General features: G+C 48.0%; 12 non-coding genes and 6 pseudogenes across 12 annotated transcripts; all 18 read right to left on the minus strand.

Moving 5' to 3' along the window:
• Positions 1 to 616: 616 nt before the first annotated feature.
• Positions 617 to 839, minus strand: LOC141179970 (U2 spliceosomal RNA; annotated as a pseudogene).
• Positions 840 to 1,620: 781 nt separating this feature from the next.
• On the minus strand, positions 1,621 to 1,712 carry LOC141180054 (U2 spliceosomal RNA; annotated as a pseudogene).
• Positions 1,713 to 2,830: 1,118 nt separating this feature from the next.
• On the minus strand, positions 2,831 to 3,021 carry LOC141179366 (U2 spliceosomal RNA). The gene has a single exon (XR_012255389.1). It is a non-coding gene; the product is annotated as a U2 spliceosomal RNA (small nuclear RNA).
• Positions 3,022 to 4,139: 1,118 nt separating this feature from the next.
• LOC141179367 (U2 spliceosomal RNA) lies at positions 4,140 to 4,330 on the minus strand. Its single transcript, XR_012255390.1, has one exon. It is a non-coding gene; the product is annotated as a U2 spliceosomal RNA (small nuclear RNA).
• A 1,118-nt stretch (positions 4,331 to 5,448) lies between these two features.
• On the minus strand, positions 5,449 to 5,639 carry LOC141179477 (U2 spliceosomal RNA). Its single transcript, XR_012255489.1, has one exon. It is a non-coding gene; the product is annotated as a U2 spliceosomal RNA (small nuclear RNA).
• Positions 5,640 to 6,754: 1,115 nt separating this feature from the next.
• Positions 6,755 to 6,921, minus strand: LOC141179974 (U2 spliceosomal RNA; annotated as a pseudogene).
• An 841-nt stretch (positions 6,922 to 7,762) lies between these two features.
• On the minus strand, positions 7,763 to 7,854 carry LOC141180055 (U2 spliceosomal RNA; annotated as a pseudogene).
• Positions 7,855 to 8,969: 1,115 nt separating this feature from the next.
• Positions 8,970 to 9,160, minus strand: LOC141179369 (U2 spliceosomal RNA). The gene has a single exon (XR_012255391.1). It is a non-coding gene; the product is annotated as a U2 spliceosomal RNA (small nuclear RNA).
• Positions 9,161 to 10,278: 1,118 nt separating this feature from the next.
• On the minus strand, positions 10,279 to 10,469 carry LOC141179613 (U2 spliceosomal RNA). Its single transcript, XR_012255611.1, has one exon. It is a non-coding gene; the product is annotated as a U2 spliceosomal RNA (small nuclear RNA).
• A 1,118-nt stretch (positions 10,470 to 11,587) lies between these two features.
• Positions 11,588 to 11,778, minus strand: LOC141179370 (U2 spliceosomal RNA). The gene has a single exon (XR_012255392.1). It is a non-coding gene; the product is annotated as a U2 spliceosomal RNA (small nuclear RNA).
• A 1,115-nt stretch (positions 11,779 to 12,893) lies between these two features.
• Positions 12,894 to 13,084, minus strand: LOC141179372 (U2 spliceosomal RNA). The gene has a single exon (XR_012255394.1). It is a non-coding gene; the product is annotated as a U2 spliceosomal RNA (small nuclear RNA).
• A 1,115-nt stretch (positions 13,085 to 14,199) lies between these two features.
• On the minus strand, positions 14,200 to 14,400 carry LOC141179813 (U2 spliceosomal RNA; annotated as a pseudogene).
• A 775-nt stretch (positions 14,401 to 15,175) lies between these two features.
• On the minus strand, positions 15,176 to 15,267 carry LOC141180121 (U2 spliceosomal RNA; annotated as a pseudogene).
• A 1,115-nt stretch (positions 15,268 to 16,382) lies between these two features.
• On the minus strand, positions 16,383 to 16,573 carry LOC141179373 (U2 spliceosomal RNA). The gene has a single exon (XR_012255395.1). It is a non-coding gene; the product is annotated as a U2 spliceosomal RNA (small nuclear RNA).
• A 1,115-nt stretch (positions 16,574 to 17,688) lies between these two features.
• On the minus strand, positions 17,689 to 17,879 carry LOC141179374 (U2 spliceosomal RNA). Its single transcript, XR_012255396.1, has one exon. It is a non-coding gene; the product is annotated as a U2 spliceosomal RNA (small nuclear RNA).
• A 6,200-nt stretch (positions 17,880 to 24,079) lies between these two features.
• Positions 24,080 to 24,270, minus strand: LOC141179375 (U2 spliceosomal RNA). The gene has a single exon (XR_012255397.1). It is a non-coding gene; the product is annotated as a U2 spliceosomal RNA (small nuclear RNA).
• A 1,118-nt stretch (positions 24,271 to 25,388) lies between these two features.
• On the minus strand, positions 25,389 to 25,579 carry LOC141179376 (U2 spliceosomal RNA). The gene has a single exon (XR_012255398.1). It is a non-coding gene; the product is annotated as a U2 spliceosomal RNA (small nuclear RNA).
• A 1,115-nt stretch (positions 25,580 to 26,694) lies between these two features.
• On the minus strand, positions 26,695 to 26,885 carry LOC141179451 (U2 spliceosomal RNA). The gene has a single exon (XR_012255465.1). It is a non-coding gene; the product is annotated as a U2 spliceosomal RNA (small nuclear RNA).
• Positions 26,886 to 27,333: the final 448 nt, after the last annotated feature.

Here is a 27,333-nt window from a genome sequence, read left to right on the forward strand (position 1 = left end):
ACCGCCATAAGCAACAGTTTAACAGAATGCCACAGACTAATCAACCAAACTTTTTGGGTTGGGTTCTCTTTTATAGTCTGCAGGCATTAAATGAAAGAAGTCAGTGTTCCAGCAGAAGGAGACAACGTTTCAGAAAAGGCATTGTAGCAAACCAAAAAAGAAATTTTAAGCGCAGCAGAGTAACCAGCGCACATACCTGTTAGCTCAGGTGAGTTTAAAAGGCTGCTGTTGATAACAAGGGCATTTGCTAAATAGATGGTGTGTGTGCAACAATATACTGAAAGGTCAATTATATTGTGCAGCTTATCTCACCACCTGTAGTTATTTAGGTGAAAGCTCCAAAATGCTTGCCTAATATGTCTGTTTATCCAAAAGGAAGTAAAAAGGGAGAGCTAGAAAGATAGCATTGCATCACATTACATGGCAATGCAATGCACAGTTGCTGAAGTTGAACCAAAATGAGCTTGTAATCTGGCTTCTGCAACTTTGAACATGAAAAATCCAATGAGGAGAAGAAAAGCAAAGCCAAAGAGTCCATCCCAAAATCCGACAAACAAGCAAAATGAACAAAAAACATTGAATTCAATTCTTTCTGATTTTAGAAACTGCATTAAAGAAGGGGTGCACCGGTCCTGGAGATACTGCAATACCAGGTCAATGCGTGGAGTGGACAGAGCAAGCTCTTTTTCCATCTCCCTGTTCTAAAAATCCATTTAATATATGGTCCCCAGATAGGGGACGTATCAGATATTAAACTGATAAGAACAGACTTTTTTTTTTTTTTTTTTTTTTTTTTTTTTTTTTTTTTTTTTAGCCCGAATTCGTGTACAAAACCCGAGTGCGCTTAAAAAAGTGACAAGTGCCACAAAAAAAGTGCACTAGGATGCTGGTCTTCTTGAAACCCTCTCCAAAAGGAGAAGGGTCCCCCAAACCATTCCCCGTCCCTCCGAGCCAAAAGGCCACAGCGAGGAACAGGGACAAAAAGCCACCTCCAGCCGAAGCCAGAGGCGACCCAATCTTACCCCCAGCACCTGCCCGAGTTCTCACCCGAGCAAGGCAAAGGCACTGGGAGCCAAAGACTGTGCTCCCCTCCCGGAAGAGGGGAGCCAACAACGCTCTCCTCCCGAAAGAGGAGAGCCAGAGGGGTTCAGGGGGGAGCGGAACCTGATGGCCACACACTCCCCCCCTAGACCTGCCAAGAGAGGAACCCGTAAGGGAACCGCATCCCGACAAAATCCTAGTAGGACGTGACACACGTGAATAAGTGGACACACAGTGACAAAGAAATTAAATAAATAGTGAAGGTTTCACAGTATAATACTGCCCGGACCTTCGACCGGGAATTGAAAAATTCCCCATCCTAAGGCCAGAAGGCCCGGAATAAGGGTGTGTGCGAAGAAAGAAAATTTGAAGTGCTTGTGCAAATGTGCCATAAACTCAAGTGGGGTTCCCAATCCCAGTGAGTTAAGGCACCCCAGGGTCACCACTCCTGGGGCACTTCACACTTCGGGCTTTCGATCTTCCCCGGCCCAATGGCGTCGATCCTGGGGGGCCATGCTTTCCACCAGATGACTATATTAGCCACCTGGCGTACTAACAAGCGCCTAAACCCCAGTGTGCATAATGTATCAATCTACTAGGGCGGCCAACATCCAAAACCGCCTTTTCAAAAGATACTACACTTGATCTTAGCCAAAAGGCCGAGAAGCGATAACCAGAATTGGTTTCAAACTACGGAGCCACCCAAGGATCCTGAAAAGTCCATTTGTGGAGATGAGCTCCTGGACTCCCGTTAAGAAGACATGTTGTCAACCTCTAGATCCCTTACATGCCTGCACTTTTCGGCTTGCTGCTGCTGCAATCCACGCGTTTTAGATCTGCATAACTCCACCTCTTTAAACACAGCACCTTCACCCCCTGCTGTTCCCACCCGCCTCAACACCGTTGGAAGGGAGGAGAACCAATTAAGGCGGGGGGTGGGGTGGAACGAGCAGCTGTCTACCCTTAGCAGGAGGGCTCCTGATTACATACCTCTCCTGCTGCTGCTGCTGCTGCTGGCTGTCCAGCAGCAGACTGAAGGTGGCTGCTGCTGTGCACAGGTATATAAAGGCTCAGAGCCTATTATGACACGCGCAGCCAGCGTTCCATTGCCACATTCCATCTACTGCAGGCAGGATACCTGGCTGGCTGAATGTCGCTGAGAAGCTCACAGAGACCGCCATAAGCAACAGTTTAACAGAATGCCACAGACTAATCAACCAAACTTTTTGGGTTGGGTTCTCTTTTATAGTCTGCAGGCATTAAATGAAAGAAGTCAGTGTTCCAGCAGAAGGAGACAACGTTTCAGAAAAGGCATTGTAGCAAACCAAAAAAGAAATTTTAAGCGCAGCAGAGTAACCAGCGCACATACCTGTTAGCTCAGGTGAGTTTAAAAGGCTGCTGTTGATAACAAGGGCATTTGCTAAATAGATGGTGTGTGTGCAACAATATACTGAAAGGTCAATTATATTGTGCAGCTTATCTCACCACCTGTAGTTATTTAGGTGAAAGCTCCAAAATGCTTGCCTAATATGTCTGTTTATCCAAAAGGAAGTAAAAAGGGAGAGCTAGAAAGATAGCATTGCATCACATTACATGGCAATGCAATGCACAGTTGCTGAAGTTGAACCAAAATGAGCTTGTAATCTGGCTTCTGCAACTTTGAACATGAAAAATCCAATGAGGAGAAGAAAAGCAAAGCCAAAGAGTCCATCCCAAAATCCGACAAACAAGCAAAATGAACAAAAAACATTGAATTCAATTCTTTCTGATTTTAGAAACTGCATTAAAGAAGGGGTGCACCGGTCCTGGAGATACTGCAATACCAGGTCAATGCGTGGAGTGGACAGAGCAAGCTCTTTTTCCATCTCCCTGTTCTAAAAATCCATTTAATATATGGTCCCCAGATAGGGGACGTATCAGATATTAAACTGATAAGAACAGATACTACACTTGATCTTAGCCAAAAGGCCGAGAAGCGATAACCAGAATTGGTTTCAAACTACGGAGCCACCCAAGGATCCTGAAAAGTCCATTTGTGGAGATGAGCTCCTGGACTCCCGTTAAGAAGACATGTTGTCAACCTCTAGATCCCTTACATGCCTGCACTTTTCGGCTTGCTGCTGCTGCAATCCACGCGTTTTAGATCTGCATAACTCCACCTCTTTAAACACAGCACCTTCACCCCCTGCTGTTCCCACCCGCCTCAACACCGTTGGAAGGGAGGAGAACCAATTAAGGCGGGGGGTGGGGTGGAACGAGCAGCTGTCTACCCTTAGCAGGAGGGCTCCTGATTACATACCTCTCCTGCTGCTGCTGCTGCTGCTGGCTGTCCAGCAGCAGACTGAAGGTGGCTGCTGCTGTGCACAGGTATATAAAGGCTCAGAGCCTATTATGACACGCGCAGCCAGCGTTCCATTGCCACATTCCATCTACTGCAGGCAGGATACCTGGCTGGCTGAATGTCGCTGAGAAGCTCACAGAGACCGCCATAAGCAACAGTTTAACAGAATGCCACAGACTAATCAACCAAACTTTTTGGGTTGGGTTCTCTTTTATAGTCTGCAGGCATTAAATGAAAGAAGTCAGTGTTCCAGCAGAAGGAGACAACGTTTCAGAAAAGGCATTGTAGCAAACCAAAAAAGAAATTTTAAGCGCAGCAGAGTAACCAGCGCACATACCTGTTAGCTCAGGTGAGTTTAAAAGGCTGCTGTTGATAACAAGGGCATTTGCTAAATAGATGGTGTGTGTGCAACAATATACTGAAAGGTCAATTATATTGTGCAGCTTATCTCACCACCTGTAGTTATTTAGGTGAAAGCTCCAAAATGCTTGCCTAATATGTCTGTTTATCCAAAAGGAAGTAAAAAGGGAGAGCTAGAAAGATAGCATTGCATCACATTACATGGCAATGCAATGCACAGTTGCTGAAGTTGAACCAAAATGAGCTTGTAATCTGGCTTCTGCAACTTTGAACATGAAAAATCCAATGAGGAGAAGAAAAGCAAAGCCAAAGAGTCCATCCCAAAATCCGACAAACAAGCAAAATGAACAAAAAACATTGAATTCAATTCTTTCTGATTTTAGAAACTGCATTAAAGAAGGGGTGCACCGGTCCTGGAGATACTGCAATACCAGGTCAATGCGTGGAGTGGACAGAGCAAGCTCTTTTTCCATCTCCCTGTTCTAAAAATCCATTTAATATATGGTCCCCAGATAGGGGACGTATCAGATATTAAACTGATAAGAACAGATACTACACTTGATCTTAGCCAAAAGGCCGAGAAGCGATAACCAGAATTGGTTTCAAACTACGGAGCCACCCAAGGATCCTGAAAAGTCCATTTGTGGAGATGAGCTCCTGGACTCCCGTTAAGAAGACATGTTGTCAACCTCTAGATCCCTTACATGCCTGCACTTTTCGGCTTGCTGCTGCTGCAATCCACGCGTTTTAGATCTGCATAACTCCACCTCTTTAAACACAGCACCTTCACCCCCTGCTGTTCCCACCCGCCTCAACACCGTTGGAAGGGAGGAGAACCAATTAAGGCGGGGGGTGGGGTGGAACGAGCAGCTGTCTACCCTTAGCAGGAGGGCTCCTGATTACATACCTCTCCTGCTGCTGCTGCTGCTGCTGGCTGTCCAGCAGCAGACTGAAGGTGGCTGCTGCTGTGCACAGGTATATAAAGGCTCAGAGCCTATTATGACACGCGCAGCCAGCGTTCCATTGCCACATTCCATCTACTGCAGGCAGGATACCTGGCTGGCTGAATGTCGCTGAGAAGCTCACAGAGACCGCCATAAGCAACAGTTTAACAGAATGCCACAGACTAATCAACCAAACTTTTTGGGTTGGGTTCTCTTTTATAGTCTGCAGGCATTAAATGAAAGAAGTCAGTGTTCCAGCAGAAGGAGACAACGTTTCAGAAAAGGCATTGTAGCAAACCAAAAAAGAAATTTTAAGCGCAGCAGAGTAACCAGCGCACATACCTGTTAGCTCAGGTGAGTTTAAAAGGCTGCTGTTGATAACAAGGGCATTTGCTAAATAGATGGTGTGTGTGCAACAATATACTGAAAGGTCAATTATATTGTGCAGCTTATCTCACCACCTGTAGTTATTTAGGTGAAAGCTCCAAAATGCTTGCCTAATATGTCTGTTTATCCAAAAGGAAGTAAAAAGGGAGAGCTAGAAAGATAGCATTGCATCACATTACATGGCAATGCAATGCACAGTTGCTGAAGTTGAACCAAAATGAGCTTGTAATCTGGCTTCTGCAACTTTGAACATGAAAAATCCAATGAGGAGAAGAAAAGCAAAGCCAAAGAGTCCATCCCAAAATCCGACAAACAAGCAAAATGAACAAAAAACATTGAATTCAATTCTTTCTGATTTTAGAAACTGCATTAAAGAAGGGGTGCACCGGTCCTGGAGATACTGCAATACCAGGTCAATGCGTGGAGTGGACAGAGCAAGCTCTTTTTCCATCTCCCTGTTCTAAAAATCCATTTCATATATGGTCCCCAGATAGGGGACGTATCAGATATTAAACTGATAAGAACAGATACTACACTTGATCTTAGCCAAAAGGCCGAGAAGCGATAACCAGAATTGGTTTCAAACTACGGAGCCACCCAAGGATCCTGAAAAGTCCATTTGTGGAGATGAGCTCCTGGACTCCCGTTAAGAAGACATGTTGTCAACCTCTAGATCCCTTACATGCCTGCACTTTTCGGCTTGCTGCTGCTGCAATCCACGCGTTTTAGATCTGCATAACTCCACCTCTTTAAACACAGCACCTTCACCCCCTGCTGTTCCCACCCGCCTCAACACCGTTGGAAGGGAGGAGAACCAATTAAGGCGGGGGGTGGGGTGGAACGAGCAGCTGTCTACCCTTAGCAGGAGGGCTCCTGATTACATACCTCTCCTGCTGCTGCTGCTGCTGGCTGTCCAGCAGCAGACTGAAGGTGGCTGCTGCTGTGCACAGGTATATAAAGGCTCAGAGCCTATTATGACACGCGCAGCCAGCGTTCCATTGCCACATTCCATCTACTGCAGGCAGGATACCTGGCTGGCTGAATGTCGCTGAGAAGCTCACAGAGACCGCCATAAGCAACAGTTTAACAGAATGCCACAGACTAATCAACCAAACTTTTTGGGTTGGGTTCTCTTTTATAGTCTGCAGGCATTAAATGAAAGAAGTCAGTGTTCCAGCAGAAGGAGACAACGTTTCAGAAAAGGCATTGTAGCAAACCAAAAAAGAAATTTTAAGCGCAGCAGAGTAACCAGCGCACATACCTGTTAGCTCAGGTGAGTTTAAAAGGCTGCTGTTGATAACAAGGGCATTTGCTAAATAGATGGTGTGTGTGCAACAATATACTGAAAGGTCAATTATATTGTGCAGCTTATCTCACCACCTGTAGTTATTTAGGTGAAAGCTCCAAAATGCTTGCCTAATATGTCTGTTTATCCAAAAGGAAGTAAAAAGGGAGAGCTAGAAAGATAGCATTGCATCACATTACATGGCAATGCAATGCACAGTTGCTGAAGTTGAACCAAAATGAGCTTGTAATCTGGCTTCTGCAACTTTGAACATGAAAAATCCAATGAGGAGAAGAAAAGCAAAGCCAAAGAGTCCATCCCAAAATCCGACAAACAAGCAAAATGAACAAAAAACATTGAATTCAATTCTTTCTGATTTTAGAAACTGCATTAAAGAAGGGGTGCACCGGTCCTGGAGATACTGCAATACCAGGTCAATGCGTGGAGTGGACAGAGCAAGCTCTTTTTCCATCTCCCTGTTCTAAAAATCCATTTAATATATGGTCCCCAGATAGGGGACGTATCAGATATTAAACTGATAAGAACAGACTTTTTTTTTTTTTTTTTTTTTTTTTTTTTTTTTTTTTTTTTTTTTTAGCCCGAATTCGTGTACAAAACCCGAGTGCGCTTAAAAAAGTGACAAGTGCCACAAAAAAAGTGCACTAGGATGCTGGTCTTCTTGAAACCCTCTCCAAAAGGAGAAGGGTCCCCCAAACCATTCCCCGTCCCTCCGAGCCAAAAGGCCACAGCGAGGAACAGGGACAAAAAGCCACCTCCAGCCGAAGCCAGAGGCGACCCAATCTTACCCCCAGCACCTGCCCGAGTTCTCACCCGAGCAAGGCAAAGGCACTGGGAGCCAAAGACTGTGCTCCCCTCCCGGAAGAGGGGAGCCAACAACGCTCTCCTCCCGAAAGAGGAGAGCCAGAGGGGTTCAGGGGGGAGCGGAACCTGATGGCCACACACTCCCCCCCTAGACCTGCCAAGAGAGGAACCCGTAAGGGAACCGCATCCCGACAAAATCCTAGTAGGACGTGACACACGTGAATAAGTGGACACACAGTGACAAAGAAATTAAATAAATAGTGAAGGTTTCACAGTATAATACTGCCCGGACCTTCGACCGGGAATTGAAAAATTCCCCATCCTAAGGCCAGAAGGCCCGGAATAAGGGTGTGTGCGAAGAAAGAAAATTTGAAGTGCTTGTGCAAATGTGCCATAAACTCAAGTGGGGTTCCCAATCCCAGTGAGTTAAGGCACCCCAGGGTCACCACTCCTGGGGCACTTCACACTTCGGGCTTTCGATCTTCCCCGGCCCAATGGCGTCGATCCTGGGGGGCCATGCTTTCCACCAGATGACTATATTAGCCACCTGGCGTACTAACAAGCGCCTAAACCCCAGTGTGCATAATGTATCAATCTACTAGGGCGGCCAACATCCAAAACCGCCTTTTCAAAAGATACTACACTTGATCTTAGCCAAAAGGCCGAGAAGCGATAACCAGAATTGGTTTCAAACTACGGAGCCACCCAAGGATCCTGAAAAGTCCATTTGTGGAGATGAGCTCCTGGACTCCCGTTAAGAAGACATGTTGTCAACCTCTAGATCCCTTACATGCCTGCACTTTTCGGCTTGCTGCTGCTGCAATCCACGCGTTTTAGATCTGCATAACTCCACCTCTTTAAACACAGCACCTTCACCCCCTGCTGTTCCCACCCGCCTCAACACCGTTGGAAGGGAGGAGAACCAATTAAGGCGGGGGGTGGGGTGGAACGAGCAGCTGTCTACCCTTAGCAGGAGGGCTCCTGATTACATACCTCTCCTGCTGCTGCTGCTGCTGCTGGCTGTCCAGCAGCAGACTGAAGGTGGCTGCTGCTGTGCACAGGTATATAAAGGCTCAGAGCCTATTATGACACGCGCAGCCAGCGTTCCATTGCCACATTCCATCTACTGCAGGCAGGATACCTGGCTGGCTGAATGTCGCTGAGAAGCTCACAGAGACCGCCATAAGCAACAGTTTAACAGAATGCCACAGACTAATCAACCAAACTTTTTGGGTTGGGTTCTCTTTTATAGTCTGCAGGCATTAAATGAAAGAAGTCAGTGTTCCAGCAGAAGGAGACGTTTCAGAAAAGGCATTGTAGCAAACCAAAAAAGAAATTTTAAGCGCAGCAGAGTAACCAGCGCACATACCTGTTAGCTCAGGTGAGTTTAAAAGGCTGCTGTTGATAACAAGGGCATTTGCTAAATAGATGGTGTGTGTGCAACAATATACTGAAAGGTCAATTATATTGTGCAGCTTATCTCACCACCTGTAGTTATTTAGGTGAAAGCTCCAAAATGCTTGCCTAATATGTCTGTTTATCCAAAAGGAAGTAAAAAGGGAGAGCTAGAAAGATAGCATTGCATCACATTACATGGCAATGCAATGCACAGTTGCTGAAGTTGAACCAAAATGAGCTTGTAATCTGGCTTCTGCAACTTTGAACATGAAAAATCCAATGAGGAGAAGAAAAGCAAAGCCAAAGAGTACATCCCAAAATCCGACAAACAAGCAAAATGAACAAAAAACATTGAATTCAATTCTTTCTGATTTTAGAAACTGCATTAAAGAAGGGGTGCACCGGTCCTGGAGATACTGCAATACCAGGTCAATGCGTGGAGTGGACAGAGCAAGCTCTTTTTCCATCTCCCTGTTCTAAAAATCCATTTAATATATGGTCCCCAGATAGGGGACGTATCAGATATTAAACTGATAAGAACAGATACTACACTTGATCTTAGCCAAAAGGCCGAGAAGCGATAACCAGAATTGGTTTCAAACTACGGAGCCACCCAAGGATCCTGAAAAGTCCATTTGTGGAGATGAGCTCCTGGACTCCCGTTAAGAAGACATGTTGTCAACCTCTAGATCCCTTACATGCCTGCACTTTTCGGCTTGCTGCTGCTGCAATCCACGCGTTTTAGATCTGCATAACTCCACCTCTTTAAACACAGCACCTTCACCCCCTGCTGTTCCCACCCGCCTCAACACCGTTGGAAGGGAGGAGAACCAATTAAGGCGGGGGGTGGGGTGGAACGAGCAGCTGTCTACCCTTAGCAGGAGGGCTCCTGATTACATACCTCTCCTGCTGCTGCTGCTGCTGCTGGCTGTCCAGCAGCAGACTGAAGGTGGCTGCTGCTGTGCACAGGTATATAAAGGCTCAGAGCCTATTATGACACGCGCAGCCAGCGTTCCATTGCCACATTCCATCTACTGCAGGCAGGATACCTGGCTGGCTGAATGTCGCTGAGAAGCTCACAGAGACCGCCATAAGCAACAGTTTAACAGAATGCCACAGACTAATCAACCAAACTTTTTGGGTTGGGTTCTCTTTTATAGTCTGCAGGCATTAAATGAAAGAAGTCAGTGTTCCAGCAGAAGGAGACAACGTTTCAGAAAAGGCATTGTAGCAAACCAAAAAAGAAATTTTAAGCGCAGCAGAGTAACCAGCGCACATACCTGTTAGCTCAGGTGAGTTTAAAAGGCTGCTGTTGATAACAAGGGCATTTGCTAAATAGATGGTGTGTGTGCAACAATATACTGAAAGGTCAATTATATTGTGCAGCTTATCTCACCACCTGTAGTTATTTAGGTGAAAGCTCCAAAATGCTTGCCTAATATGTCTGTTTATCCAAAAGGAAGTAAAAAGGGAGAGCTAGAAAGATAGCATTGCATCACATTACATGGCAATGCAATGCACAGTTGCTGAAGTTGAACCAAAATGAGCTTGTAATCTGGCTTCTGCAACTTTGAACATGAAAAATCCAATGAGGAGAAGAAAAGCAAAGCCAAAGAGTACATCCCAAAATCCGACAAACAAGCAAAATGAACAAAAAACATTGAATTCAATTCTTTCTGATTTTAGAAACTGCATTAAAGAAGGGGTGCACCGGTCCTGGAGATACTGCAATACCAGGTCAATGCGTGGAGTGGACAGAGCAAGCTCTTTTTCCATCTCCCTGTTCTAAAAATCCATTTAATATATGGTCCCCAGATAGGGGACGTATCAGATATTAAACTGATAAGAAAAGATACTACACTTGATCTTAGCCAAAAGGCCGAGAAGCGATAACCAGAATTGGTTTCAAACTACGGAGCCACCCAAGGATCCTGAAAAGTCCATTTGTGGAGATGAGCTCCTGGACTCCCGTTAAGAAGACATGTTGTCAACCTCTAGATCCCTTACATGCCTGCACTTTTCGGCTTGCTGCTGCTGCAATCCACGCGTTTTAGATCTGCATAACTCCACCTCTTTAAACACAGCACCTTCACCCCCTGCTGTTCCCACCCGCCTCAACACCGTTGGAAGGGAGGAGAACCAATTAAGGCGGGGGGTGGGGTGGAACGAGCAGCTGTCTACCCTTAGCAGGAGGGCTCCTGATTACATACCTCTCCTGCTGCTGCTGCTGCTGCTGGCTGTCCAGCAGCAGACTGAAGGTGGCTGCTGCTGTGCACAGGTATATAAAGGCTCAGAGCCTATTATGACACGCGCAGCCAGCGTTCCATTGCCACATTCCATCTACTGCAGGCAGGATACCTGGCTGGCTGAATGTCGCTGAGAAGCTCACAGAGACCGCCATAAGCAACAGTTTAACAGAATGCCACAGACTAATCAACCAAACTTTTTGGGTTGGGTTCTCTTTTATAGTCTGCAGGCATTAAATGAAAGAAGTCAGTGTTCCAGCAGAAGGAGACAACGTTTCAGAAAAGGCATTGTAGCAAACCAAAAAAGAAATTTTAAGCGCAGCAGAGTAACCAGCGCACATACCTGTTAGCTCAGGTGAGTTTAAAAGGCTGCTGTTGATAACAAGGGCATTTGCTAAATAGATGGTGTGTGTGCAACAATATACTGAAAGGTCAATTATATTGTGCAGCTTATCTCACCACCTGTAGTTATTTAGGTGAAAGCTCCAAAATGCTTGCCTAATATGTCTGTTTATCCAAAAGGAAGTAAAAAGGGAGAGCTAGAAAGATAGCATTGCATCACATTACATGGCAATGCAATGCACAGTTGCTGAAGTTGAACCAAAATGAGCTTGTAATCTGGCTTCTGCAACTTTGAACATGAAAAATCCAATGAGGAGAAGAAAAGCAAAGCCAAAGAGTCCATCCCAAAATCCGACAAACAAGCAAAATGAACAAAAAACATTGAATTCAATTCTTTCTGATTTTAGAAACTGCATTAAAGAAGGGGTGCACCGGTCCTGGAGATACTGCAATACCAGGTCAATGCGTGGAGTGGACAGAGCAAGCTCTTTTTCCATCTCCCTGTTCTAAAAATCCATTTAATATATGGTCCCCAGATAGGGGACGTATCAGATATTAAACTGATAAGAACAGATACTACACTTGATCTTAGCCAAAAGGCCGAGAAGCGATAACCAGAATTGGTTTCAAACTACGGAGCCACCCAAGGATCCTGAAAAGTCCATTTGTGGAGATGAGCTCCTGGACTCCCGTTAAGAAGACATGTTGTCAACCTCTAGATCCCTTACATGCCTGCACTTTTCGGCTTGCTGCTGCTGCAATCCACGCGTTTTAGATCTGCATAACTCCACCTCTTTAAACACAGCACCTTCACCCCCTGCTGTTCCCACCCGCCTCAACACCGTTGGAAGGGAGGAGAACCAATTAAGGCGGGGGGTGGGGTGGAACGAGCAGCTGTCTACCCTTAGCAGGAGGGCTCCTGATTACATACCTCTCCTGCTGCTGCTGCTGCTGGCTGTCCAGCAGCAGACTGAAGGTGGCTGCTGCTGTGCACAGGTATATAAAGGCTCAGAGCCTATTATGACACGCGCAGCCAGCGTTCCATTGCCACATTCCATCTACTGCAGGCAGGATACCTGGCTGGCTGAATGTCGCTGAGAAGCTCACAGAGACCGCCATAAGCAACAGTTTAACAGAATGCCACAGACTAATCAACCAAACTTTTTGGGTTGGGTTCTCTTTTATAGTCTGCAGGCATTAAATGAAAGAAGTCAGTGTTCCAGCAGAAGGAGACAACGTTTCAGAAAAGGCATTGTAGCAAACCAAAAAAGAAATTTTAAGCGCAGCAGAGTAACCAGCGCACATACCTGTTAGCTCAGGTGAGTTTAAAAGGCTGCTGTTGATAACAAGTGCATTTGCTAAATAGATGGTGTGTGTGCAACAATATACTGAAAGGTCAATTATATTGTGCAGCTTATCTCACCACCTGTAGTTATTTAGGTGAAAGCTCCAAAATGCTTGCCTAATATGTCTGTTTATCCAAAAGGAAGTAAAAAGGGAGAGCTAGAAAGATAGCATTGCATCACATTACATGGCAATGCAATGCACAGTTGCTGAAGTTGAACCAAAATGAGCTTGTAATCTGGCTTCTGCAACTTTGAACATGAAAAATCCAATGAGGAGAAGAAAAGCAAAGCCAAAGAGTCCATCCCAAAATCCGACAAACAAGCAAAATGAACAAAAAACATTGAATTCAATTCTTTCTGATTTTAGAAACTGCATTAAAGAAGGGGTGCACCGGTCCTGGAGATACTGCAATACCAGGTCAATGCGTGGAGTGGACAGAGCAAGCTCTTTTTCCATCTCCCTGTTCTAAAAATCCATTTAATATATGGTCCCCAGATAGGGGACGTATCAGATATTAAACTGATAAGAACAGATACTACACTTGATCTTAGCCAAAAGGCCGAGAAGCGATAACCAGAATTGGTTTCAAACTACGGAGCCACCCAAGGATCCTGAAAAGTCCATTTGTGGAGATGAGCTCCTGGACTCCCGTTAAGAAGACATGTTGTCAACCTCTAGATCCCTTACATGCCTGCACTTTTCGGCTTGCTGCTGCTGCAATCCACGCGTTTTAGATCTGCATAACTCCACCTCTTTAAACACAGCACCTTCACCCCCTGCTGTTCCCACCCGCCTCAACACCGTTGGAAGGGAGGAGAACCAATTAAGGCGGGGGGTGGGGTGGAACGAGCAGCTGTCTACCCTTAGCAGGAGGGCTCCTGATTACATACCTCTCCTGCTGCTGCTGCTGCTGGCTGTCCAGCAGCAGACTGAAGGTGGCTGCTGCTGTGCACAGGTATATAAAGGCTCAGAGCCTATTATGACACGCGCAGCCAGCGTTCCATTGCCACATTCCATCTACTGCAGGCAGGATACCTGACTGGCTGAATGTCGCTGAGAAGCTCACAGAGACCGCCATAAGCAACAGTTTAACAGAATGCCACAGACTAATCAACCAAACTTTTTGGGTTGGGTTCTCTTTTATAGTCTGCAGGCATTAAATGAAAGAAGTCAGTGTTCCAGCAGAAGGAGACAACGTTTCAGAAAAGGCATTGTAGCAAACCAAAAAAGAAATTTTAAGCGCAGCAGAGTAACCAGCGCACATACCTGTTAGCTCAGGTGAGTTTAAAAGGCTGCTGTTGATAACAAGGGCATTTGCTAAATAGATGGTGTGTGTGCAACAATATACTGAAAGGTCAATTATATTGTGCAGCTTATCTCACCACCTGTAGTTATTTAGGTGAAAGCTCCAAAATGCTTGCCTAATATGTCTGTTTATCCAAAAGGAAGTAAAAAGGGAGAGCTAGAAAGATAGCATTGCATCACATTACATGGCAATGCAATGCACAGTTGCTGAAGTTGAACCAAAATGAGCTTGTAATCTGGCTTCTGCAACTTTGAACATGAAAAATCCAATGAGGAGAAGAAAAGCAAAGCCAAAGAGTCCATCCCAAAATCCGACAAACAAGCAAAATGAACAAAAAACATTGAATTCAATTCTTTCTGATTTTAGAAACTGCATTAAAGAAGGGGTGCACCGGTCCTGGAGATACTGCAATACCAGGTCAATGCGTGGAGTGGACAGAGCAAGCTCTTTTTCCATCTCCCTGTTCTAAAAATCCATTTAATATATGGTCCCCAGATAGGGGACGTATCAGATATTAAACTGATAAGAACAGATTTTTTTTTTTTTTTATTGAAAGCCCGAATTCGTGTACAAAAACCGAGTGCGCTTAAAAAAGTGACAAGTGCCACAAAAAAAGTGCACTAGGATGCTGGTCTTCTTGAAACCCTCTCCAAAAGGAGAAGGGTCCCCCAAACCATTCCCCGTCCCTCCGAGCCAAAAGGCCACAGCGAGGAACAGGGACAAAAAGCCACCTCCAGCCGAAGCCAGAGGCGACCCAATCTTACCCCCAGCACCTGCCTGAGTTCTCACCCGAGCAAGGCACTGGGAGCCAAAGACTGTGCTCCCCTCCCGGAAGAGGGGAGCCAACAACGCTCTCCTCCCGAAAGAGGAGAGCCAGGGGGGTTCAGGGGGGAGCGGAACCTGATGGCCACACACTCCCCCCCTAGACCTGCCAAGAGAGGAACCCGTAAGGGAACCGCATCCCGACAAAATCCTAGTAGGACGTGACACACGTGAATAAGTGGACACACAGTGACAAAGAAATTAAATAAATAGTGAAGGTTTCACAGTATAATACTGCCCGGACCTTCGACCGGGAATTGAAAAATTCCCCATCCTAAGGCCAGAAGGCCCGGAATAAGGGTGTGTGCGAAGAAAGAAAATTTGAAGTGCTTGTGCAAATGTGCCATAAACTCAAGTGGGGTTCCCAATCCCAGTGAGTTAAGGCACCCCAGGGTCACCACTCCTGGGGCACTTCACACTTCGGGCTTTCGATCTTCCCCGGCCCAATGGCGTCGATCCTGGGGGGCCATGCTTTCCACCAGATGACTATATTAGCCACCTGGCGTACTAACAAGCGCCTAAACCCCAGTGTGCATAATGTATCAATCTACTAGGGCGGCCAACATCCAAAACCGCCTTTTCGAAAGATACTACACTTGATCTTAGCCAAAAGGCCGAGAAGCGATAACCAGAATTGGTTTCAAACTACGGAGCCACCCAAGGATCCTGAAAAGTCCATTTGTGGAGATGAGCTCCTGGACTCCCGTTAAGAAGACATGTTGTCAACCTCTAGATCCCTTACATGCCTGCACTTTTCGGCTTGCTGCTGCTGCAATCCACGCGTTTTAGATCTGCATAACTCCACCTCTTTAAACACAGCACCTTCACCCCCTGCTGTTCCCACCCGCCTCAACACCGTTGGAAGGGAGGAGAACCAATTAAGGCGGGGGGTGGGGTGGAACGAGCAGCTGTCTACCCTTAGCAGGAGGGCTCCTGATTACATACCTCTCCTGCTGCTGCTGCTGCTGGCTGTCCAGCAGCAGACTGAAGGTGGCTGCTGCTGTGCACAGGTATATAAAGGCTCAGAGCCTATTATGACACGCGCAGCCAGCGTTCCATTGCCACATTCCATCTACTGCAGGCAGGATACCTGGCTGGCTGAATGTCGCTGAGAAGCTCACAGAGACCGCCATAAGCAACAGTTTAACAGAATGCCACAGACTAATCAACCAAACTTTTTGGGTTGGGTTCTCTTTTATAGTCTGCAGGCATTAAATGAAAGAAGTCAGTGTTCCAGCAGAAGGAGACAACGTTTCAGAAAAGGCATTGTAGCAAACCAAAAAAGAAATTTTAAGCGCAGCAGAGTAACCAGCGCACATACCTGTTAGCTCAGGTGAGTTTAAAAGGCTGCTGTTGATAACAAGGGCATTTGCTAAATAGATGGTGTGTGTGCAACAATATACTGAAAGGTCAATTATATTGTGCAGCTTATCTCACCACCTGTAGTTATTTAGGTGAAAGCTCCAAAATGCTTGCCTAATATGTCTGTTTATCCAAAAGGAAGTAAAAAGGGAGAGCTAGAAAGATAGCATTGCATCACATTACATGGCAATGCAATGCACAGTTGCTGAAGTTGAACCAAAATGAGCTTGTAATCTGGCTTCTGCAACTTTGAACATGAAAAATCCAATGAGGAGAAGAAAAGCAAAGCCAAAGAGTCCATCCCAAAATCCGACAAACAAGCAAAATGAACAAAAAACATTGAATTCAATTCTTTCTGATTTTAGAAACTGCATTAAAGAAGGGGTGCACCGGTCCTGGAGATACTGCAATACCAGGTCAATGCGTGGAGTGGACAGAGCAAGCTCTTTTTCCATCTCCCTGTTCTAAAAATCCATTTAATATATGGTCCCCAGATAGGGGACGTATCAGATATTAAACTGATAAGAACAGATACTACACTTGATCTTAGCCAAAAGGCCGAGAAGCGATAACCAGAATTGGTTTCAAACTACGGAGCCACCCAAGGATCCTGAAAAGTCCATTTGTGGAGATGAGCTCCTGGACTCCCGTTAAGAAGACATGTTGTCAACCTCTAGATCCCTTACATGCCTGCACTTTTCGGCTTGCTGCTGCTGCAATCCACGCGTTTTAGATCTGCATAACTCCACCTCTTTAAACACAGCACCTTCACCCCCTGCTGTTCCCACCCGCCTCAACACCGTTGGAAGGGAGGAGAACCAATTAAGGCGGGGGGTGGGGTGGAACGAGCAGCTGTCTACCCTTAGCAGGAGGGCTCCTGATTACATACCTCTCCTGCTGCTGCTGCTGCTGGCTGTCCAGCAGCAGACTGAAGGTGGCTGCTGCTGTGCACAGGTATATAAAGGCTCAGAGCCTATTATGACACGCGCAGCCAGCGTTCCATTGCCACATTCCATCTACTGCAGGCAGGATACCTGGCTGGCTGAATGTCGCTGAGAAGCTCACAGAGACCGCCATAAGCAACAGTTTAACAGAATGCCACAGACTAATCAACCAAACTTTTTGGGTTGGGTTCTCTTTTATAGTCTGCAGGCATTAAATGAAAGAAGTCAGTGTTCCAGCAGAAGGAGACAACGTTTCAGAAAAGGCATTGTAGCAAACCAAAAAAGAAATTTTAAGCGCAGCAGAGTAACCAGCGCACATACCTGTTAGCTCAGGTGAGTTTAAAAGGCTGCTGTTGATAACAAGGGCATTTGCTAAATAGATGGTGTGTGTGCAACAATATACTGAAAGGTCAATTATATTGTGCAGCTTATCTCACCACCTGTAGTTATTTAGGTGAAAGCTCCAAAATGCTTGCCTAATATGTCTGTTTATCCAAAAGGAAGTAAAAAGGGAGAGCTAGAAAGATAGCATTGCATCACATTACATGGCAATGCAATGCACAGTTGCTGAAGTTGAACCAAAATGAGCTTGTAATCTGGCTTCTGCAACTTTGAACATGAAAAATCCAATGAGGAGAAGAAAAGCAAAGCCAAAGAGTCCATCCCAAAATCCGACAAACAAGCAAAATGAACAAAAAACATTGAATTCAATTCTTTCTGATTTTAGAAACTGCATTAAAGAAGGGGTGCACCGGTCCTGGAGATACTGCAATACCAGGTCAATGCGTGGAGTGGACAGAGCAAGCTCTTTTTCCATCTCCCTGTTCTAAAAATCCATTTAATATATGGTCCCCAGATAGGGGACGTATCAGATATTAAACTGATAAGAACAGATACTACACTTGATCTTAGCCAAAAGGCCGAGAAGCGATAACCAGAATTGGTTTCAAACTACGGAGCCACCCAAGGATCCTGAAAAGTCCATTTGTGGAGATGAGCTCCTGGACTCCCGTTAAGAAGACATGTTGTCAACCTCTAGATCCCTTACATGCCTGCACTTTTCGGCTTGCTGCTGCTGCAATCCACGCGTTTTAGATCTGCATAACTCCACCTCTTTAAACACAGCACCTTCACCCCCTGCTGTTCCCACCCGCCTCAACACCGTTGGAAGGGAGGAGAACCAATTAAGGCGGGGGGTGGGGTGGAACGAGCAGCTGTCTACCCTTAGCAGGAGGGCTCCTGATTACATACCTCTCCTGCTGCTGCTGCTGCTGCTGGCTGTCCAGCAGCAGACTGAAGGTGGCTGCTGCTGTGCACAGGTATATAAAGGCTCAGAGCCTATTATGACACGTGTAGCACCCTGAGGATTCGGCTGCTACAGGAGTATTGCACCTCAACCCAGAGGTGTGATATTCCACTCCCGGGCAAGGATGGAGAGTGGAACTGAGCTCGGTAGGCTGCATGCACTACACACATCCCATTTCCGGGGAACAGACCGACGGTACTCCCACTTAGAAATGTGCAGGTACGACCGAGTCTGTTCCTGGCTGGAGTGGGAGGGAGGTGGTACATCCCAAGTAGTGTAGGGGCAGATAGGGGGAGCAGCCTGGGTAAAGTTAGGAGCTCATTGGGTGCTGGTCACCTGAGCTCACACATAGAGGGTGTATATAAGGTGGGCACCAACTAAGAACAGGGTCAGATGCAGAGGATCAGATGCAGAGAGTCAGTCAGCTGCAGAGAACAAGTCAGATGCAGAGGATCAGATGCAGAGAGTCAGTCAGCTGCAGAGAACAAGTCAGGAGCAGAGGAGAGAAGAAAGACAAAGACCCAGAGTGAGAGAGGAGAAAAGAGAGAGACCCAGAGCACAGAAGAGAAGGACTCTGAGATCCCAACTAAAAGCACCGGGTGAAGAGTCGGCATCAGGGTACCGGAACCCAAGCTGGTGGGGGTAAAAACATTCCCCAGCCAGAGACCGGAGACCGTGGGCAGCGTCTGCCACGGTCACCCATCACATCCACCCCGAAGGCACACCACATGAAGGGTCAGGGAACCCAGGGCCAAGGGTGTCCCAACAGAAGGCCCGAGGGAGCTGGACCTAGGTGGATTACTGGTGGGGACGGCCAGAGAACGGGACAGAAAGAGAGCTCAGGGCCACGCTCCGGACTTGTTTGGGGGTTGGCTGGATCCAGGACCTGGTGGACGCAGCACGGCTCGGGTGGTCACTAGCAGCTGGAGTGACCAGTACAACATCTGCAGTAAGTAAACACCCTTAACTGCACAACCCGACTCTGTCTTCACTGCCGTCTGCACTACACCACCACAAACCCCATCCTCTGCGCCTGTCCCCTCTGAGGCTATACCCCTCCCGTTGGGGGTTATCCCACCAAGCTGCGCATCCACCATCAGCCTCAGCGGACCCTGCTGCAGCGGCGGCCACAGTGACCGCATCACAACGGGTGGCGTAGTCGACACAAAAGAACTCTTAATAACATCTGTAGGACTGCCACATAACACTGAGCTTGACGCCCTGGGCACGGGCCGGGTCACAGCCGCTCGGAGACTACAACCCCCCATCTGATCCGGTGCCGGGTATTCCCCTCAAATAGGAATATGTCCCAGGGGGCGCGTCAACTTTGGCGTAGTCGGCAGGATTACGTGCCCGCAGCACCCGGGTACTGCGTGCCTGAAGAAAAGTGCAAGTTTACTTCAGAAAGAAGTCTCCCGCCGGTTCCGGAGGGTCCACGCCATCGGACTCCATCACCAGTCGTTTCCCGCCGATTGTCCGCCATTTCCAACTTGTTCCCGCCATCTGCAGAGTTTCCCGCCACTGGGCGACGCTTCCCGCCAAAACCGCAGATTTCCCGCCTTGGAAGAGCAGCGGACGCCATTATGGGCGTGCCAAAGGAGGGCAAGAGGCCACCTCCCATCGTGGGCCAGGACAGAAAATGGCGCCAAAAGTGGAAACCGCCCCCACCAACAGAGACTGTGATGCTGGAGGTGTCTGTCAGCGTGAAAGAACTACCCCTGGAGCTGACAGTCACCGAGTTGCCCCGGGACCGCCCTCGAAGTGGGAGGAGACGAAAGAAAAGAACGAAGATGGGTGCCGCCTGGAGCAGTCTGGAGCGAGCGCACCCGGAGGCAGGAAGTCTGGAGAGGAGTAGCAGAGAAGCTCACCCGGAGATGTCCAGAGAGCAGAGCAGCACCGGCCCGCTGGCCAGGAGCCTGCTGGAAGAAGAGCAGAGCAGCACCGACCCGTTGGTCAGGAGCCTGCTGGACACCACGACCCCACTAGGCCTAGTGGAGGTCCTTGCACAGCTCCCCCGAGACCGGGAGTGTGCGCAGACTGCCCTGGAGGGCCTCGCACGGAGGATGGCCCGGGTACAGCGCGAGATATTGGCGGAATGGAGCCGGGAGATGGCCCAGCAAGCTGAAACCAAGACGCAAGCTGAAACCAAGACCCGGAGCACGCCAGCCGAGATGAGGAAGGAGACCGCCTCTGAGGATGGCGCGGGAGGACCCAAGGCCGGAGACGGCGCCGAGGAGGGAGCCGAACGAGTGGAGGCAGGTAAAGGGGACGCCTATACCCCAAGCCGTGACACCGCTTACCTGCCCCAGCTCCCCGTCGCAGAGCCCGAAAGTCCCCCTGCTGTGCCCGAAAACGCCATGTCACCGACGCAGACTAGGCCCCAACCGGAAGCCGCCGCCGCGACCCCTGTGACGTCACACGCCTCGACCCCGAGCGTGACCAAGCAGGAAGTACCACCAGCCTGGTCGCAGGGCCTAGAATTCCCGGGCGCCGCAACACCAACAGCGCCCCCTACCTCTGCGGAGCCTCCGGCCTGGTCGCAAGGCCAGGTAGCCCAGGGCGCCGCCGTATTAACGGTGCCCTTCACCTTCCAGGTGCCCCAGGCCTGGCCGCAAGGCCTGGGCAACCCGGGCGCCACCACCACCGCGCCCGCACCCGTAAAACCAAGGGTGCCGCGTCTGGGAGAGGACTTGTTTGCCCAGCACACGTGGCCGGACGGGCAGCCTTTCATCTGGCCCCAGAAGTATTACGAACTGGAGCACCAGAGGAGGGTTGGGGCCATGTGTGCACCCCTGATTCCGGCTCCGAAGCCCGTAATAAGGATCTCGCCCCCGCTAGCGGAAGCACAGTTTGAGTGGGACCCCACCGGAGAAGATCTAATGGGGTTCACTCAGGAAACTAGGGCAGCTGCAGCAGAGCTTGCGGAGTGCTGCCGCCAACAGCTCGAGGAGTTTGCGAGGGAGCGGAGAGAGAGGCGGGTCCGGGAACAACAGGCCCAAATAAGGAGCGCCGAGCAAAAGAGCCGGACCAGGAGGGACCCCCGTGCAGCGCACAGTCCCCGTACCACCGGGACTGTAATCAAGTTTAACCAGCAGCACGGGTGGGGCTTCATCAGAGACAACAACACCCCCGGCGACGTCTTTGTCACGCGCAGAGACGTGGAGTCCCATCTGCCGGAGGGGCACAGAGGTCGTGACCTCTACATCGGAGACGAGGTCACCTTCACCCGGCACAAGTGTGCCAAAGGACCTTACGCCCTCCACGTACACCGCCTGACGGAGGAGGAGTTGCGGTGCGAGGAGGAGGAGCAAGAGGACCCGGACGGGTCTGAAGTAACAACCAGCTGTAAGCAAAGAGCAGGAGGAAGACGCCGTTGAGTGCGGCAGAGAAGTGATGTAAATAGTTACCCGACCGGGTACCAAAGAAACTGTTGATACTTATATATAGTCCCCGTTGGGACCAGCTGAGTGAACTGTTTACCCGTTAACCCCTTAATCCCACAGGCTGAGGACTGTGAGCAGCCATTCCCTTCCCTCTACCTGGCCGAGGACTGAGAGCGGCCAACTTCCCCTGTATATAGTTGCGCGTCCTAAAGCGCCCCCTACCGGTTTTATAGTAAAACCAGTTTTTCTAAGAGACTGTCGCACTTTTCCCGGACACACGTTGCACAGTGTCCGGAGGAGGAACCTGAAACAAGAGACGACGAGAATGTTTATATGAAAAGTTTTATATATATAATGTTTTATATGTTTTATTATGTTTATATGAAAAAAAAAAAATTTGTATGTTTTGGTGTTTTTGTCTTTACAGCCCGAGGACGTGCTGTGGTTTACCAGGGGGGAATGTAGCACCCTGAGGATTCGGCTGCTACAGGAGTATTGCACCTCAACCCAGAGGTGTGATATTCCACTCCCGGGCAAGGATGGAGAGTGGAACTGAGCTCGGTAGGCTGCATGCACTACACACATCCCATTTCCGGGGAACAGACCGACGGTACTCCCACTTAGAAATGTGCAGGTACGACCGAGTCTGTTCCTGGCTGGAGTGGGAGGGAGGTGGTACATCCCAAGTAGTGTAGGGGCAGATAGGGGAAGCAGCCTGGGTAAAGTTAGGAGCTCATTGGGTGCTGGTCACCTGAGCTCACACATAGAGGGTGTATATAAGGTGGGCACCAACTAAGAACAGGGTCAGATGCAGAGGATCAGATGCAGAGAGTCAGTCAGCTGCAGAGAACAAGTCAGATGCAGAGGATCAGATGCAGAGAGTCAGTCAGCTGCAGAGAACAAGTCAGGAGCAGAGGAGAGAAGAAAGACAAAGACCCAGAGTGAGAGAGGAGAAAAGAGAGAGACCCAGAGCACAGAAGAGAAGGACTCTGAGATCCCAACTAAAAGCACCGGGTGAAGAGTCGGCATCAGGGTACCGGAACCCAAGCTGGTGGGGGTAAAAACATTCCCCAGCCAGAGACCGGAGACCGTGGGCAGCGTCTGCCACGGTCACCCATCACATCCACCCCGAAGGCACACCACATGAAGGGTCAGGGAACCCAGGGCCAAGGGTCTCCCAACAGAAGGCCCGAGGGAGCTGGACCTAGGTGGATTACTGGTGGGGACGGCCAGAGAACGGGACAGAAAGAGAGCTCAGGGCCACGCTCCGGACTTGTTTGGGGGTTGGCTGGATCCAGGACCTGGTGGACGCAGCACGGCTCGGGTGGTCACTAGCAGCTGGAGTGACCAGTACAACATCTGCAGTAAGTAAACACCCTTAACTGCACAACCCGACTCTGTCTTCACTGCCGTCTGCACTACACCACCACAACCCCCATCCTCTGCGCCTGTCCCCTCTGAGGCTATACCCCTCCCGTTGGGGGTTATCCCACCAAGCTGCGCATCCACCATCAGCCTCAGCGGACCCTGCTGCAGCGGCGGCCACAGTGACCGCATCACAACGGGTGGCGTAGTCGACACAAAAGAACTCTTAATAACATCTGTAGGACTGCCACATAACACTGAGCTTGACGCCCTGGGCACGGGCCGGGTCACAGCCGCTCGGAGACTACAACCCCCCATCTGATCCGGTGCCGGTTATTCCCCTCAAATAGGAATATGTCCCAGGGGGCGCGTCAACACGTGCAGCCAGCGTTCCATTGCCACATTCCATCTACTGCAGGCAGGATACCTGGCTGGCTGAATGTCGCTGAGAAGCTCACAGAGACCGCCATAAGCAACAGTTTAACAGAATGCCACAGACTAATCAACCAAACTTTTTGGGTTGGGTTCTCTTTTATAGTCTGCAGGCATTAAATGAAAGAAGTCAGTGTTCCAGCAGAAGGAGACAACGTTTCAGAAAAGGCATTGTAGCAAACCAAAAAAGAAATTTTAAGCGCACCAGAGTAACCAGCGCACATACCTGTTAGCTCAGGTGAGTTTAAAAGGCTGCTGTTGATAACAAGGGCATTTGCTAAATAGATGGTGTGTGTGCAACAATATACTGAAAGGTCAATTATATTGTGCAGCTTATCTCACCACCTGTAGTTATTTAGGTGAAAGCTCCAAAATGCTTGCCTAATATGTCTGTTTATCCAAAAGGAAGTAAAAAGGGAGAGCTAGAAAGATAGCATTGCATCACATTACATGGCAATGCAATGCACAGTTGCTGAAGTTGAACCAAAATGAGCTTGTAATCTGGCTTCTGCAACTTTGAACATGAAAAATCCAATGAGGAGAAGAAAAGCAAAGCCAAAGAGTCCATCCCAAAATCCGACAAACAAGCAAAATGAACAAAAAACATTGAATTCAATTCTTTCTGATTTTAGAAACTGCATTAAAGAAGGGGTGCACCGGTCCTGGAGATACTGCAATACCAGGTCAATGCGTGGAGTGGACAGAGCAAGCTCTTTTTCCATCTCCCTGTTCTAAAAATCCATTTAATATATGGTCCCCAGATAGGGGACGTATCAGATATTAAACTGATAAGAACAGATACTACACTTGATCTTAGCCAAAAGGCCGAGAAGCGATAACCAGAATTGGTTTCAAACTACGGAGCCACCCAAGGATCCTGAAAAGTCCATTTGTGGAGATGAGCTCCTGGACTCCCGTTAAGAAGACATGTTGTCAACCTCTAGATCCCTTACATGCCTGCACTTTTCGGCTTGCTGCTGCTGCAATCCACGCGTTTTAGATCTGCATAACTCCACCTCTTTAAACACAGCACCTTCACCCCCTGCTGTTCCCACCCGCCTCAACACCGTTGGAAGGGAGGAGAACCAATTAAGGCGGGGGGTGGGGTGGAACGAGCAGCTGTCTACCCTTAGCAGGAGGGCTCCTGATTACATACCTCTCCTGCTGCTGCTGCTGCTGCTGGCTGTCCAGCAGCAGACTGAAGGTGGCTGCTGCTGTGCACAGGTATATAAAGGCTCAGAGCCTATTATGACACGCGCAGCCAGCGTTCCATTGCCACATTCCATCTACTGCAGGCAGGATACCTGGCTGGCTGAATGTCGCTGAGAAGCTCACAGAGACCGCCATAAGCAACAGTTTAACAGAATGCCACAGACTAATCAACCAAACTTTTTGGGTTGGGTTCTCTTTTATAGTCTGCAGGCATTAAATGAAAGAAGTCAGTGTTCCAGCAGAAGGAGACAACGTTTCAGAAAAGGCATTGTAGCAAACCAAAAAAGAAATTTTAAGCGCAGCAGAGTAACCAGCGCACATACCTGTTAGCTCAGGTGAGTTTAAAAGGCTGCTGTTGATAACAAGGGCATTTGCTAAATAGATGGTGTGTGTGCAACAATATACTGAAAGGTCAATTATATTGTGCAGCTTATCTCACCACCTGTAGTTATTTAGGTGAAAGCTCCAAAATGCTTGCCTAATATGTCTGTTTATCCAAAAGGAAGTAAAAAGGGAGAGCTAGAAAGATAGCATTGCATCACATTACATGGCAATGCAATGCACAGTTGCTGAAGTTGAACCAAAATGAGCTTGTAATCTGGCTTCTGCAACTTTGAACATGAAAAATCCAATGAGGAGAAGAAAAGCAAAGCCAAAGAGTCCATCCCAAAATCCGACAAACAAGCAAAATGAACAAAAAACATTGAATTCAATTCTTTCTGATTTTAGAAACTGCATTAAAGAAGGGGTGCACCGGTCCTGGAGATACTGCAATACCAGGTCAATGCGTGGAGTGGACAGAGCAAGCTCTTTTTCCATCTCCCTGTTCTAAAAATCCATTTAATATATGGTCCCCAGATAGGGGACGTATCAGATATTAAACTGATAAGAACAGATACTACACTTGATCTTAGCCAAAAGGCCGAGAAGCGATAACCAGAATTGGTTTCAAACTACGGAGCCACCCAAGGATCCTGAAAAGTCCATTTGTGGAGATGAGCTCCTGGACTCCCGTTAAGAAGACATGTTGTCAACCTCTAGATCCCTTACATGCCTGCACTTTTCGGCTTGCTGCTGCTGCAATCCACGCGTTTTAGATCTGCATAACTCCACCTCTTTAAACACAGCACCTTCACCCCCTGCTGTTCCCACCCGCCTCAACACCGTTGGAAGGGAGGAGAACCAATTAAGGCGGGGGGTGGGGTGGAACGAGCAGCTGTCTACCCTTAGCAGGAGGGCTCCTGATTACATACCTCTCCTGCTGCTGCTGCTGCTGGCTGTCCAGCAGCAGACTGAAGGTGGCTGCTGCTGTGCACAGGTATATAAAGGCTCAGAGCCTATTATGACACGCGCAGCCAGCGTTCCATTGCCACATTCCATCTACTGCAGGCAGGATACCTGGCTGGCTGAATGTCGCTGAGAAGCTCACAGAGACCGCCATAAGCAACAGTTTAACAGAATGCCACAGACTAATCAACCAAACTTTTTGGGTTGGGTTCTCTTTTATAGTCTGCAGGCATTAAATGAAAGAAGTCAGTGTTCCAGCAGAAGGAGACAACGTTTCAGAAAAGGCATTGTAGCAAACCAAAAAAGAAATTTTAAGCGCAGCAGAGTAACCAGCGCACATACCTGTTAGCTCAGGTGAGTTTAAAAGGCTGCTGTTGATAACAAGGGCATTTGCTAAATAGATGGTGTGTGTGCAACAATATACTGAAAGGTCAATTATATTGTGCAGCTTATCTCACCACCTGTAGTTATTTAGGTGAAAGCTCCAAAATGCTTGCCTAATATGTCTGTTTATCCAAAAGGAAGTAAAAAGGGAGAGCTAGAAAGATAGCATTGCATCACATTACATGGCAATGCAATGCACAGTTGCTGAAGTTGAACCAAAATGAGCTTGTAATCTGGCTTCTGCAACTTTGAACATGAAAAATCCAATGAGGAGAAGAAAAGCAAAGCCAAAGAGACCATCCCAAAATCCGACAAACAAGCAAAATGAACAAAAAACATTGAATTCAATTCTTTCTGATTTTAGAAACTGCATTAAAGAAGGGGTGCACCGGTCCTGGAGATACTGCAATACCAGGTCAATGCGTGGAGTGGACAGAGCAAGCTCTTTTTCCATCTCCCTGTTCTAAAAATCCATTTAATATATGATCCCCAGATAGGGGACGTATCAGATATTAAACTGATAAGAACAGATACTACACTTGATCTTAGCCAAAAGGCCGAGAAGCGATAACCAGAATTGGTTTCAAACTACGGAGCCACCCAAGGATCCTGAAAAGTCCATTTGTGGAGATGAGCTCCTGGACTCCCGTTAAGAAGACATGTTGTCAACCTCTAGATCCCTTACATGCCTGCACTTTTCGGCTTGCTGCTGCTGCAATCCACGCGTTTTAGATCTGCATAACTCCACCTCTTTAAACACAGCACCTTCACCCCCTGCTGTTCCCACCCGCCTCAACACCGTTGGAAGGGAGGAGAACCAATTAAGGCGGGGGGTGGGGTGGAACGAGCAGCTGTCTACCCTTAGCAGGAGGGCTCCTGATTACATACCTCTCCTGCTGCTGCTGCTGCTGGCTGTCCAGCAGCAGACTGAAGGTGGCTGCTGCTGTGCACAGGTATATAAAGGCTCAGAGCCTATTATGACACGCGCAGCCAGCGTTCCATTGCCACATTCCATCT

The sequence above is a fragment of the Phyllobates terribilis genome, unplaced genomic scaffold, assembly GCF_046119375.1.
Source record: "Phyllobates terribilis strain yellow unplaced genomic scaffold, ASM4611937v1 Scaffold_30__1_contigs__length_15301838, whole genome shotgun sequence".
In the NCBI taxonomy this organism is placed as follows: domain Eukaryota; kingdom Metazoa; phylum Chordata; class Amphibia; order Anura; family Dendrobatidae; genus Phyllobates; species Phyllobates terribilis.